At 44.3% G+C, this 15,521-nt stretch overlaps 1 pseudogene; it reads left to right on the top strand.

The window, feature by feature from the left end:
* Positions 1-11,723: 11,723 nt before the first annotated feature.
* LOC123083946 (uncharacterized) lies at positions 11,724-15,148 on the top strand (annotated as a pseudogene).
* The last annotated feature ends 373 nt before the right edge of the window (positions 15,149-15,521 follow it).

Here is a 15,521-nt window from a genome sequence, read left to right as displayed (position 1 = left end):
CAGCAGGCCGACGGTGTATTATTTTTGAAAAAAGATTACCCAGTGTAATTTTTATGAAAATTAATAAAAGAATGTATTATTTAAAAAATAGCGAAAAAGGCCTGTGTAGTACAGTACAACCTAACATGGTTACTCAGCCCACATTCAGCGATGCCGGAAAGGCCCAAACAAGGCTTCTGTACAACTTTTTGAAGTCACTCAGCTCAATTAATAACTTAAGAAAAAAGTTAGATTACAGTGGAACCTAATTAAAAGTTGTCATGAGCAAATAAATAATTCAACGGGTCCCTCTTGTGCGTGTGTGTGTGTGTGTGTGTGTGTGTGAGAGAGAGAGAGAGAGAGAGAGAGAGAGAGACCCATCGACCGATGCTCATAAATACATCTTTCAGCCATATGCATTGCTGATGCTCAGTAAAAACTTATATAGTTGACACAATCATATAGAACATCATAGCACACTGAACTTGCATACAAAAATTTCACGCAGGCGGCACAATCAGGATGGAAGCAGTGGATCGCTACGGGAAGGGATATGTTGAAACCAACAAAGTCGTAGATAACGGTTCATCGTCTTTATCAATGACGGAGAAATATCTTGAATGTTGTGCAAAGAAAACAGACAGACAACACAATAAGTTCTGCTAGCACATTAAGTTGACGTACAACCCTTTCTAAAAAAAGTTCAGGTACAAAATTAGAACAGGTCACAATCAAATGTACTGGCATATTAGTGTTTCACACCCATAGCTTGGATTTAACTAGTATCTGACAAGATTCAGTTGTTACCTCAAATTAGAGCACATCCAGGCAGCCAGCCATGCCTCTTCTCCCAAAGAAGCAGTGGCCTCCGCCACGCGATGGTGTAGGCCCTGTGCCATCCATCGTTCCGAGCAACACGGGAAAAGTCTGACGTTGACTACTGTAATGGACGTCGTTGACGGACCCTGGCACCAGCGGCGGCGGCAGGACTTCGATTGATGGACTGACCACTTCTTCAACATGCACGAACACTCGATACAGGTACATCCCTAACGTGGTCCGCGATAGCCTTGGTGGCGACGAATAGTACAACCCCGGTTCCTGCACCGGTATCTCAACACCAATCACCTTCGGTATGGTGGACGGCTTCATCATCCATGCCATAACCGTCAGAACCCAGCTGTCTGGAGGAACAAACATACTTACGAGCTCACCTCCAAGGTCGTTGATAAGCTCGTTCATGGACTCGTTGTTCCAAGCACGTCGAGGCATGCTGTGGAAGGTAAGCTTTGTTAAAAACTCAAGCTTAGAGGGCACCAAGCCCCATCCTAGGTGCCATCGATCAAAGCTCACCAGCGCGCCATCGCAGAACAAACGCCGGGAAGATTCGAACACACGACTGCAGTCGAAAGTTGTCCAGAACCTGACGAAGAAATCAGCCGGTGGCGGACAGACTTCGACGAGCAAGTCACTTATTTGGATGTCGTGTGCAATGCCAAGAGCTTTGACAAGGTCATCCGGCGAGACGGGAGGCCGGTCGCCGTTGATGGTTACTATCAGCACTTTGCCGGCAAACTGGTCATCAAGCGCCGCCATGCTATTGTTGAGCGACAACACGCAGCGACCAAAGGCAGGACGGACCTCAGGATCTCCGGCTCGGAGATCCGCGTTGACCGGTGACATGATAGTGTGCTTGAGTACAGGGAGTACAGGAGGGGGATTTGGGGGAACTGGAGTAGGAATTGAGATTCCAGAGGTGGGGGAGGGGCGGGAGACTGGGAATGAAAGGTAGCATGAATTTCGAGCACGCGCCAATATGCTCTCGGCGCGCAAGCGCACGAAAACACCGGTGGCGCCCACATGTCGGCCTAAGAGTCCTTATTCTTTCTTTTTTGGAGAGCCCGGCCTTTTTTCAGGATCTTTTGAGAGCCCGTCCTGAGAGTCATAATTGACCTGTTTGGCATTGCGTTACTACTCGGCCCATATTCAGTGACACCTCACTCGCCCAAACAAGTGTACATCATCGAAAAGACACTGAGCTCAAATTATATAACTTGAAAAGAGGAGATATACTCTGAACACTGGAGAATGGTGATGCCCTCGTTTAGCCCACCAGTAGTTCGAGACAATAAACAGTTCGAAACAACAATATATACAACATTCAAACACTGACTAGTGACTACTACTGACATAAACAGCAAGACAGGATAGTTCATAAGAAGTCTTGGTACACCACCAAAATGCACCCATCTACAGCGCTCATACTCTCGTGATCCAGACAAGAATGACATTCTAAACAGAAGCAACTATTACATAGTAAGAGTGACATAGACGAGGATGACCAAATGACAAGGAATAAGCATAACAAAAGAAAGAACGACCCATCCAGAACCAGCAGCAAAGACAACAAAGTCATTCGAAGAGATGATCCAACACCATCATAATTTGCAGCCCACCTTCAGTGACCAGTGATCCGGAGACACCAGTACTCCACCCTTTCGATGCAACAGCCAAATTACATATCAACCTGAAGGCTCGAACCACATCACTGCCTATCGTAATTGAGACATCCAAGGATCAAAGTTAATCTGGATGCCTTTGTCATTCTCACCTTCTTTTGGCTGCAGGCTGTATCGTTGACAATAAGGGGAGTTTGCTCCCGAACTCCTAGGGCTCGCCGTGTAGACACAGTTTTCCATAACAAACAGAGCCTCTCTGCCATCAAGGTCCTTGCCAACGGTGATCTCCTGGTTAATCGGATAATTGAGTCCGAGAAACAGAGAGTGTGAACCAAGGCTGTTTACCCGCCTCCAACTAAAAAATCCTAAAGGCCCCAACAAGCTGGTATCCTGCTCATAGACGTAACAGCCATTGTCCGGATACTCACGTATTACACGGTGCTTCTATACAGTGGGTTTTTTTGCGATATAACTTTTCCGGCTCATGTGTCCGAATGATCATCAGTCTTTTGTCGTCGTCTGATCGAGCGAGGAACCAGTTGTGCTTCCCTGTTTTTGGCAAAGGTGGTGTGATTACAAAGGGCAGTAACTGTAGGGACACTGCATCATATCAAAAAGGACAGGCATTGTTAATGTAACATCATCATTGTGCAGAGTATGAGTAGGATAATGCAAGAAACGACATTGATATGTCCTTGTTGGAACTGGGAGGAAAATACAGGGAAATGTATACTGGGTTCGAAAATATAGAAGTGCCATGCATGGTTATACTCATGTTATCTCGCAATCGATTCTTCACAGGAAACTACCATGTCATGCATGTTATGTAATCATGTTTTGTCCTCACAAACAAATTCTTCAAGGTAACTAACAGACCATGCATTGTTATATACTTGTGTTCTATGGGCAAAAATTTTGTGAGGATATTATTCTAGCCATTGATTGCTGAAGGGCGAATATAGTTATGTACACATGGTAAGCATTGCAGGATTTCACTACTTCCAAATATAGAGTTCTCCATATGTAAAATTACTTCCCTAATGTATGGTTAGATGAAACCAACAGTGTGGTGCATGTTTCTACATCATGAAAATGAGGAAACTAACATGAGAGGAAACAACTTACACGCGCCGTCCCAGCAATACGTGGTGCCATCTGATTTGTTGATCGCGTAGATGATGCCATTGTGTTCAATAGCATCACAGAAGTGTGTATCAGCTTTGACGATGATCCACTGCGAGCCGAGTTGTCTCCCGCTAAAGAAGGCACCGGCATAAAGATAGGCGAGTCCGTGGTCGAACAAGGCAATTAGCTTGAAGTCTGCGTAATTCGCATGTCGTGTGGGCACTTGGCAGATTACAATCTTTTGCAAAACAAGGTCCGTCCAACTGACGTAGTAATCTAGATGACTTGGACCGCGATGGTAATACTCTATATAATCCAACGGAGGAAGGATAATCTCATGGGAGGTCTAGAAGTTCACGAGCACCAACTTTTTACCGTCTTCACTGAAGGCAGCCATCCAGTGGGAGTTCATGCTGACCCAGTACATACCTGCCAAGAAGTTTCGGGCGATGGTGATCGGATCGATGTCGAGGGAAATGATGTATGGCAGCCCACTACATACCTGCAAAGATGTTTCGGCTAATGGAGATCGGATTGAAGTCGAGGGGCATCATGCACACCTCCGTATCATGGTAAGCGAATCTCGCAAGAACATATAGCAGCAAGCAGGGTGTCTTGAAAATCTTAGGCCTCACTTCGATGATGGCCGTGTGCATGTCCCTCTAGCATGCAACCAGCCGCAGGGCGCTCAACATATCCATACACGAACAACAGAGGTCGAGGATGTCACTGGGGAGATTGCTCCAGTCGCGGCTCATATGGATGCTGCGTGGTTCGCGTTCGGCCATGGTGGAGTTTGGAAGGGGGCTTGATTTACGGGGGAGAAGGATGTCGGTGCTGGAGCGGCTAGCGAGGGAATAGTGGTACTGGGGAGGCGAGTGAGGCGATGGTACACGGGGGCCTAGTGAGATGGAGACGGAGAAGGAGATGGAGATGGAGTGGTGCTATGGGAGCGGAGAGGGAGACGAGGCGAGGCGCCAATGTGTTGTACAGCGGCGGTGACAGACTGCGCTGTGCACAGGGTGAGGCTGACTTTGGTAACCCGAACATGCCGCCTGGACTAGTGTCGGGTGCAGGGTGTTGTCACTTCACTATGAGGACCGGATGAATAGTATTTTGACCATCAAGTGTACCACAGTTGTACTACTACTACTACTAGTAGTAGTAGTAGTAGTAGTAGGTACATGAGTACTCCAGTATTGTATAGCGTAAATAGATCTCCCGTGATGGCATGCCTGTTCACTTCATCATTCAGGTATCATCCATATTGCGAGCAGAACCAAATTCTCGTGCATGCCCAATCAATGCTCTGCCACGGTGCATGCAGTGGTCATTCTGGTGCATCAAGGACGGCATGCAGATCGTTCCACACTTGAGAAGAGGAAAAATGGAAAGGTAGAACACAACATCAGAGGAAGAGAATGCTGGCTAATGAGCCTGGGAGGGGATCGAGCAGGAAGTTAATGCTCCATGCCTAAAGGTTCTGGGAAAACCTGATTTTCATGAGGTGACTTATACTCACCTAAACGGAGGGAGTATTCCTTAACCAGAGAATGTTGTGTCTCCCACTCACGCGCTCAAAAAAAAACTACGACACATTTTTTATCTGTTTGCATAGGTCCCACCTATCAGGAAGGATGGGCACGTACACGAACAGGTACGACTCATCAGTCTACCTGCATAGCCTTTTCGTTTAGTCTACATGGCCGTCTAATCAACTGCCTACATGCCACTTCTCCCATTTACTCCTTCTCCATCGGGAACCGATTCTCCTCGGCTTCTTCACCTCCCCTTCATCTTCATTTGCATCCAAACCCCACTGCGTTCACATTGTTTTAACCTCTTTAAATAATCATCTACTACTTCAGTTAGACTAGCCATCTAATCCTAATTCTCCAAACCATAGCCCTCCGTTCCAGCGGTTCCAAATGGCGAAAGAGATCGAGATGCAGGTTTTTAGCGTCCAACATGTCCTCGTCGAAGGCTCGATACGCATAGTTGCCACCGTCACCATCCACCCAAGGGTTGCTCGGCAGTGGATCAATAATGTATCCAACTCCCTCGAAAAGGTAGAGACGAGGGTCATCGGTCTCGACGCAGAGTACACGGAGCGCGCCCCTGGGAAGATCCAGCGCGCCGCCGTCCTTCAGCTGTGCCTCGAAGATGATGTTTTGGTGTACCACATCATACACTCGCCCTCCATACCAGGTGAGCTTCACGATTTCTTGTCTCGGGAGGACATATACTTCTGTGGGGCAGCCATCGAAGGGGACAAATAGAAGGTGGAGTCGTACAACCTTGATTTGAAAAGCATCGCTGACCTACAAACCAGAATCAAAATTCCTGTAGAAGTTTGTGATAAACAGACACCATCCCTATTCGACGTAGCAAATTTTGTGCTCGGTACAAATCTTCAGAAGGGTGACGAGACGGTGGCATTAAGGTCGTCTGGATGGGAGAATTATCCCTTGAGGTACGAGCGGATAAAATATGTTGCCCTCGATGCCCTTGTGAGTTTCGAGATAGCTGCAAGGTCCAAAGAGCTTGTTGTGAAGCCGTCTCCACAGAGAATGATAACAACAACAACAACAACAACAACAACAACAAGAAGAAGAAGAAGAAGAAGAAGAAGAAGAAGAAGAAGAAGAAGAAGAAGAAGAAGAAGAAGAAGAAGAAAAGGCTGCACCAGCAGGAGGGCATTATGGATGGATGAACTATTTCCTCTCATGTAAAAAAATTATTCCCTCTCGGTGTATATTGATATAGAGGGACTATTTCGATGGTGTGCATGTCTTTGGAACAGAGTAGTAGCGTGGGTCCGCTTGACTATAAGGAACTATTTATCCGCATATATAGCTTTCTCTGCTACTCCTTCCAGTGATCGGTATGCAGTTCATGTGTCCGTACACATGATAGCTTGTCCATGGAAGTTCAACTACTGCAACCATCACGTTTCATCTCGCGATTCCCACGATGCCTCTCCAACCCACGGCACCATGCCCCCCGACGTGCGCCTCACCCCTCTCGGCCGCACCGCCCCTCTGCCTTTGTGTGCATGACATATGGGCCACCTAAAATGCGGCGAGCATCAAGTTTCTACCACAGCCACCCGTGATTCCCACGACGCCGCTCGAACCCATGAAACCACACTCCCCCGACCTGCGGCTCACCCCTCTTGGCCCCACTGCCCCTCTGCCTACGGGAGCATTACATGTGGACCAGTCACCTATCGGGTCCACATGTTATTGACTCAAAGGTAGGTGTAGTAAGGCGCTGAAGCTCACTCCCGACGGCCCTGAGAGGGAAATGTAACTCCTGCGCCAGGGCTTGTGGTGCTCCCACAACACGAACTCATTCCAAACTCAAGATGCGTTTCTTTACTATACATGCACGCAACGATTTAATGGACATTGTAATCTCAACATGTGATGGGGAGCTCTAAATTTGAATTTGAAACTTACAAAATGAAAAGATTGAAAACAAATAAACTGGGAGAGAGGAAGTAAATCGTAGGATGTGTCCCATACAAAATAAGTCCCCTGGTTTGTCACCGCGAAGATGCGGTTAGAAAGGAGCACAGCATCTTCCTACTCGTACGACATCAAATCGGCCGCAGACAGCATGGTCCGCCTTTGACCGCCATGTGCAAAGTTCGTGCTTTCACTACAAGAAATATGTCAACTTATGACCTTCTGTCAGTGACCCTCGAAGAATTGGTCATAAATTTATGACCATTTTAGACCAATTGGTCAAAAGCTATTCAGGGGGCTCCAAACCCTAAACCATTGCGACCATTTTGGTCAGAAAGGTCGTAATTTCCTTACACGAAATGGTCACAAAGCAAACAGTGCTAGTCCGCTGCCTTATTTCTAGTTGTTAATGACCAATATAGATGGTCATAGCCTTGTAGATTGTGGTGGGTTGTGATGACTAGGCGCCATCTCATCAGTTTTGCCTATGTGTCATGTCCATGTGGCAGTTTTTGCCCTAGGTTGTGAAGCAACCTATATTTCTATCATTCCCAAAATTCCCAAAAAAATCTCATAAATTCTTTGGGGCATATCTTCATCAAATATGTAAAAATCCTTCCTTGCCTAGTTCAAAACTAATTCAAGAATATACATTTTCCTATTCTGTTCACAACAACACTTTATGAAGGAAGTGCTATTTATATATTCTTGATTGCCCTCGGAATTTTTGGGCACTCTTTCTTATCCAAATCATTACCGCATGACAAAATTCAGCTCCATTTGCCTAGCAAATCTTCCTCAGCAAATTTCCGAAGTTTTTGTCCACCTAGAAGCATTGTGAAGGAAGTACCTTTTTTATATCTCTAAATGGCATGAAATTTATACAGTTCCTTCATATGCCCAAATTATCACCCTCCTCCAAATTTCAGCTTAGTCAAGTCATCTATGTGAGCCCAGGTTCAATTTATATTTTATGGCCAAATTGGCACGTTGCAAAGCAAGTGTTATATAGACCCCTCCTATTACCCTCAAACTTTTCGGGCACTCCTCCATACCCAAATCATTGCCACATGATAATATTCAGCTCAATTTTCCTAGTAAATCTTTCTCGGGAAATTTCCAAAGTTTCTACCGCGTGAGAAGCTTTGTGAAGTAAGTACTAGCTAGGCTTACCCAAATGATCTGAAAATTTACAAGCGCATGACCATACCTAAGTGTCTTACCTACACCAATTTTGAGCTCATTTCATTCATCCAATCTCTCTCACTAGTTTTCCCAAGTTTCTATCCATAGAAGAGCATTGTGAAGGAAGTACTACTTTGGCATGTACAAATGGTATCAATTTTCTGCAATGCTTTCCTATGCCCAAATAACCATCCTCCACAAAATATCAGCTCACTCCATTCATTATTTTGAGCCCAGTTTCAACATTCATATTTTTGTCCAGCGTGGTACTTTGCAAAGCAAGTACCACCTAGGATCCTCTTTTGGAGCTAAAAATTTGTGAAGACATTCTCCTTAGTAGATGATCATCCTCAGCCAAAACTCACGCCCATTGGCCATGTGCATTTCCCATACCGCTAATCAAAAACTTGGTTGCTAATTCATGTTTGAGCATCGATCGGTCTCCTCGTGAGAATCTTATGTTCTAATTTTCTTCCTAGCACCAACCTGGGAAGTTCCCAACCCACTAGACATGCCTAGGCCGCCCAGAACACATGGCAACATTACGGTCACGCGGTGACCACGCGACGGGCATGCGAGTTTACGCGCTCTAGAGTTGGGGCCCTCGGCCACCGCCCAAACCTCGACGTATCGCCACCAAACCATGTATTTATGATTAAATAGGTCCTTCTGTAACTAGAAATGATTTTTGGAAAAAATAAATAGCAAACTATGAGGCAGCTGCAGTTCAAATTTGACCCGCTTCCAGCTGAATCGGCGAAAATTTGTCTTTTTCACGAGAGGTGAATCAAAATTTTTTACTCCCAACCATTTTGTCAATTGTTCATTAAATATGGCCTAGTATTTTATAAAAATGATTTGGTCCAATTTTGCAACAATTATTTGGTAGTTCCTTCACAGAAAAATCTCCTTTCGGGCACTCGAAAAATGGAAAATGGTTTTTTCGTCCAACGAAAATGAAAACTTCCTTAGGCAACATTGTTTGCCATTCCAATATGAACCCTTGTGCACAATATGAGATCATTTGAACAAACTATGACATGAATGTGGCCATAAGATTGATCATTTGGCTTGAAAGCCATTGATCTCCACACGTGATAGCTCGTTTCTGAGAACACTTTTTTAAAATAATTGCCGTATTACAAGTTTGTTATTTTTCCTGGGAACTTGGCCACATATAATGACACAATGCGAAGGTTTCCCAATTTTTTGAATTTTTTATGCCCGTTTCAAAATGTGGTCAAAACGGCGGGAATGACAGTTCCTAGCTAGTGGTTGAATCTTGGAATTTTTTTGGTGTTTCTATGATTAAATATATACTTATGTACCTAGAAATGTTTTTTGGAAAAAATAAATAGCAAACTATGAGGCAGCTGCAGTTCAAATTTGACCCGCTTCCAGCTGAATCGGCAAAAATTTGTCTTTTTCACGAGAGGTGGATCAAAACTTTTTACACCCCAACCATTTTGTCAATTGTGAATTAAATATGGCCTGGTATTTTAGAAAAATTATTTGGTCCAATTTTGCAACAATTATTTGGTAGGTCCTTCACAAAAAAACCTCCTTTTGGGCACTCGAAAAATGGAAAATGGTTTTTTCGTCCAAAGAAAATGAAAACTTCCTTAGGCAACATTGTTTGCCTTTCAAATATACACCCTTGTGCACAATATGAGATCATTTGAACAAATTATGCCATGAATGCGGCCATAAGATTGATCATTTGGCTTGAAAGCCATTGATCTCCACACGTGATAGCTCGATTTTGAGAACACTTTTTTAAAATAATTGCCGTATTACAAGTTTTTTATTTTTCCTGGGAACTTGGCCACATATAATGACACAATGCGAAGGTTTCCCAATTTTTTGATTTTTTTTGAATTTGTTATGCCCGTTTCAAAATGCGGTCAAAATGGCGGGAATGACCGTTCCTAGCTAGTGGTTGAATCTTAAAATTATTTTGGTGTTTCTCTAATTAAATAGGTACTTATGTACCTAGAAATGATTTTTGGAAAAAATAAATAGCAAACTATGAGGCAGCTGCAGTTCAAATTTGACCCGCTTCCAGCTAAATCAGCGGAAAATTGTCTTTTTCACAAGAGGTGGATCAAAACTTTTTACACCCAACCATTTTGTCAATTGTGCATTAAATATGTCCTAATATTTTAGAAAATTGATTTTGTCCAATTTTGCAACAATTATTTGGGAGGTCCTTCACAAGAAAACCTCCCTTAGGCAACATTGTTTGCCATTTCAATATGCACTCTTGTGCACAATATAAGATCATTTGAACAAACTATGCCATGAATGTGGCCATAAGATTGATCATTTGACTTGAAAGCCATGAATCTTCACGCATGATAGGTCATTTCTGAGAACACTTTTTTAAAATAATTTCTGTATTACAAGTTTATTATTTTCCCTGGAAACTTGGTCATATATAATGATCCAATGCGAAGGTTTTCCAATTTTTTGTTTTTTTCGAATTTTTTATGCCCGTTTCAAAATGCGGTCAAAACGACGGACTTGACCGTTCCTAGTTAGTGGTTGAATCTTGGAAAACTTTTGATGTTTCTCTGATTAAATAGATACTTATGTACCTAGAAATGATTTTTGGAAAAAATAAAGAGCAAAATAAAAGGCACCTGCAGTTCAAATTTGACCCGCTTCCAGCTGAATCGGCGGAAATTTGTCTTTTTCACCAGAGGTGGATCAAAACTTTTTACACGCAACCATTTGGTCAATTGTGCATTAAATATGGCCTCGTTTTTTTATAAAATTGATTTGGTCCAATTTGGCAACAAATATATGGTAGGTCCTTCACAAAAAAACTCATTTCAGGCACTCGGAAAATAGAAAATGATTTTTTCGTGCAAAGAAAATGAAAACTTCCTTAGGCAACATTGTTTGCCATTCCAAGATGCACCCTTGTGCAAAATATGAGATCATTTGAAAAAACTCCCTTGATTTGGTTCAATTTTACAACATTGTTTTTTCCAGAAATTTAGGTCCAAATTTTGGATATTTGAGCGCGCGCCAGCCAACCAATGAGAAGCGAGGAACCACGTCCACGCGGATCACCAAGTTGGACACGATCTGAGCCATCCATCACGCGCCCATCCAATGGTGGATCTTCTCCTGAAAGACCAAAACCCTAACCCACCTACCCACCCACCCTTTCCTTCTCCAGATCCAATCGAGGCTGCCACGCCGTCCTCTTCCTTGTCCCCGCCACCTCCGCCATCCCCACCCACCACCGCCGCCCCCACCCACCGCCGACCTCGTCTCCGCCATCCCCCTCCCCTCGCCTTCATCCGGCATGCGTCCAACCAGCCCCAAAAATGAAGACACGGGGCTTGCTCCTCCTCGTCCCACCCAATCGCCGCTGCCGCCGACCTCCTCCCTCTCCCCCAATCCCAACCCCACCGGCGGCGAGCTCGTCTCCCCGAGGCCCATCCTCTGCCCTCCACCCCATCGCCGGTGCCCTTAGTCTCTCCTTCATCTCCCTATGCTCCAGACCGGGGGGCCGCGGCCGTGCACCCAGATCGAGAGGGGAGGCCGTGTCGCTCCTGCTGCGGCCGGATCCAAGGCCAAGTCTGTGGGGTCCTCCTCGGGCTCCTCGCAGGGGCCACGGTGGCGGGATCCACAACCACGGCGGGTCCGAACCCTAGCCGCCGTAGTGGGTCACCGGCACGACCCCCGCACCTCCGACGGGCAACGGCACCAAGGATCCCTCTACGCGGGCCTTCATCAGCGCCAGCTTCACCACCGGGACCTGCAACCTCCTCCTCCGGCGTTCCTCTGCATCAGGGCAGGTAACCCCGCCAATCCCCTTTCCTTGTGCTCTCTTGGTGATGCAAAATCCGATTCTTCTTGGCCACTGAAACTCGAGCAGTTCTTCAGTTAGTCAGTATGCACGCATTAGAAACAACTTGATTTTGTTCTTGTCCCCTGTATTCGGCGGCGTCGGTTAAGAGACAACGGGTTAATCATGTCAGGCAGGACACTTGCATCCATCCAACCGTGAGGGCTAGCTTGATACAAGCGCATCCATAATATAAGAGGATGTTTATGATTCGTGTATGGAGGCACTCTGAACATTTTTTTGTTTGCACAATAATAATACTGAATTTGTGTGATCTGTCTGATTGCTTATGCTTCTGGCAGATGAGCGATTTTATTTGACAGATGGATTGTAACTTGCCTAGTGAACTGTAAACTAATTTTTGAAAGATCTCCACAATCAATTGATTTTTGGTTGCTGCAAAATGGAAGCATGGTAGAAATTAAAAAAATTGTGTTATTGCACCTGATAGCAAAGCAGTACTACTGAGTCTATATCTGGTGCTACGGTTCATCATATGATACCGTGATACTGTACTGTATGGTGTGTTGGATTTGGAATGGAGGGACAGGATGGCACAGCCTTACCTCCCATTGGCAAATTTGCAATGTACACCATTGGTCATTCTGTAATTTAGGAACTGATCCATCCTCCTGTGTGCTGTCGCCCCTTCGATTCGATGCATGGTAGAACAAAAACCAAAAAGTAGTTCTAGGGTTTTCATAGTACATGCTCAGTCGCCGGCGACAGCTGTGCCGCTCGCAGCGGTCGGAGCTTGACCCGCGTCCTCCTATTGTGGTACTACCTCCATTGGTGGTCCAAGACCAGCCAGATTTCTACCCCATGTTTGCCCGCGTCCCTTTCGCAGGGAACTGCCACGCAGATCGGAGGAGTCGAACTCTGTTTGGGTAGTTCATCCTTTGCTCTGTGTTCGTCCAAAAAATTAATTTTAGAATATACTCCCTCCGTCCCATAATGTAAGAAGTTTTTTGACACTACACTAATATCAAAAAATGTCTTACATTATGGGACAGAGGGAGTATAAGATTGTCTCGTGAATGTTTTCCCACAATGTAGCCCTTTCTAAGAAGGAGCCTACCACGAATTACTCTGGGAGGCCTTTATTTGCCAATGAATTCATACTAGGAATTAGGAAATAGGTCTCCCAGATGTGCTGTTTTGGTAACTGAGAATCTGCAAGTCAAAAAGAATCCCGATCTCAGTCATCCTCTCATCGGTATGATTTTCTGTTCTATGATCTGACATTGGTTACTGGATAAACGATCATTGATAGACACTCGTATTTGGCCTCAAGGTTTACTAATCAATAATGATATTTCGAATTCAACATAGAGCCAACCAGGAAATGACTTGTTCTCTTTATCAGCTCATAAGAATAAGTGATACTTGACTCCTGTCCCTGGAATGCACAACTAAAAAAAGTGCGAAGGATGATAATATAATACAAATTCCCTGCATGTATAATGTCAAATATTTAGTACTAATGTAATTGGCACTTCACAAAAAAAACAATAATAAAATGTCAACTTATTCTTCCGATGCGGCTACATTGTTTTGTACTGAATCTGCTATTTGCTAGTTTTAACGCCTCACAGACTGATCAGTAAGGTTCATTACCTAGAACTTTAGTTATTATGCATCTTGTTTGACGAGTTTATATATGCTCTTATGCTTTATTTATCTACTCAACCTTTAGGCTTACAATATTAGTCTACTGAATGTGCTCAATGACTTTCTGATAGCATGTGAAATTATGCTGCTGTGTTGACAATTTACTTACAGGATTTCATGTCGTTCCATACTTGTGCAAGCCTACTCTATCATACATTTATACTTGTACTGTTTTTAATTACAACTGGTTTACTTACATTCTGGTGAATAATGTTCTCTTCTCAAGTCAAGAGGTTGTTAACAATACTGTTTGATTTTGTGCAAGAGCCCATGACCTGAAAAATGAGCTTGTCAGCATATGATTTTGAATGCTCTGATGAGATATTGACAATAGCAGCATTTCTATCTGTTCACGTTATGACTTGTGTGTAGCTGTGCTTTGGTGCCCGCCACTGGATGGCGTCCTAGAAGAATGAGAATAGATGAAATGATTCATGTCCTGGAAAATTTATGTTCTCTGTATTTGTCGTGTGATCATAGTGCTCATGCTTTCAGTATTAGTTAGCAATGCAAACGGATGGCGATATATTTTCTTCTGCATGTACATATGGAGCACCTCAGTTTGGAAGGATTAAGCATGTCTGCATTCCATCTCTTTTTCGTGTTCCAATTAATCTGAATATGTACAAAAAGACAAACTCTATACAAGCACTTGGCTACTTGCAATGTCCTCCAAATGATGTAGTGTATGTTTGCTTAACAAAGGCGCTCTTAGTTTGAGACAAATTGGATCGCCGGATGGGCTCTTCTGGACCTGTTGGTGAGAAATTGAGAACAAGGGGGAGCTGGAGGAGAGAGGTGAAGGTCTATAGTATCATGTGATGGGCTGTATCACTGGATATTTTCCCCAGTACTACTTGCAGGCGTTACATTTTCTGATCCCCCTTGTTTCCTGTTGTGTGTACTGAGAAAGTTTGTTTTTGCAGCTAAGAGGGCATGGGCCTCGACCTCCACGGACGGTGGCCAGATCGAGCGGAGCTTCCCTTCCTCTGCCTGGCGGGGCAAGGACAAGGACAAGAAGCAACATCATCGCATCATCAAGGTTCGATCCCCCTTGTTGCAATCCCTCCCTCCCTCATGTTGAATTGATGTTGAATTCAAGCCAAGGTACCCATGATTAACCTCTGGGTAATGATGCTCTGAATACTGTTTGCTACTGTTACACTGTCTTGTTGATTTCTTTTAACAATCATACCTAGCTAAAATCTTCTTGTCCACAGCAGAGCAGCCTCATCCTCTTCATGCTGGCTTGACTGCCTCTGATTCTTCCTGTTTGCTGCCTTGCCTTGCAGATGCGGTAGCTCAAGGGCGAGGTCGACATTTTCTCCAGGGCCGACGGGTCGGTGCTGTTCGAGATGGGCAACACCAGGGTCATCGCCGCCATCTACGGCCCCTGAGAGGTAGTCGTTTTTTCTTTGCAGACCAACTCTTCTATTCGATGCCATGGCTGTTAGGGCTTTGGCTCCCGGGAGGTCTCTAGTTAATGATCGGTATTGAGAGATTTTGGTGGTTACTTATGCTTATTGTGTATCACATTGAAAGAGAAAATGCACAATGAGCTTACCTTTGTATATTAGGATTTTTTTCTTCATCGGTTACTGGTATTTGGCTTCTGTGTGCTAATTAAACTTCATCAGTATGTATACTTCTTTGATGTTGTATAATATTGGTGTCAAAGGAGTTAATTTAAACCGGATATGATCTACTGGAACAATTTTTTTGTTGTTCAAACGGTTAAATTCTGGTTCTTTGTGTCAAACATCTAAATGA

The sequence above is a fragment of the Triticum aestivum genome, chromosome 4A (genome assembly GCF_018294505.1).
Source record: "Triticum aestivum cultivar Chinese Spring chromosome 4A, IWGSC CS RefSeq v2.1, whole genome shotgun sequence".
NCBI lineage: Eukaryota > Viridiplantae > Streptophyta > Magnoliopsida > Poales > Poaceae > Triticum > Triticum aestivum.
This window is presented reverse-complemented; position numbering and strand designations above follow the sequence as displayed.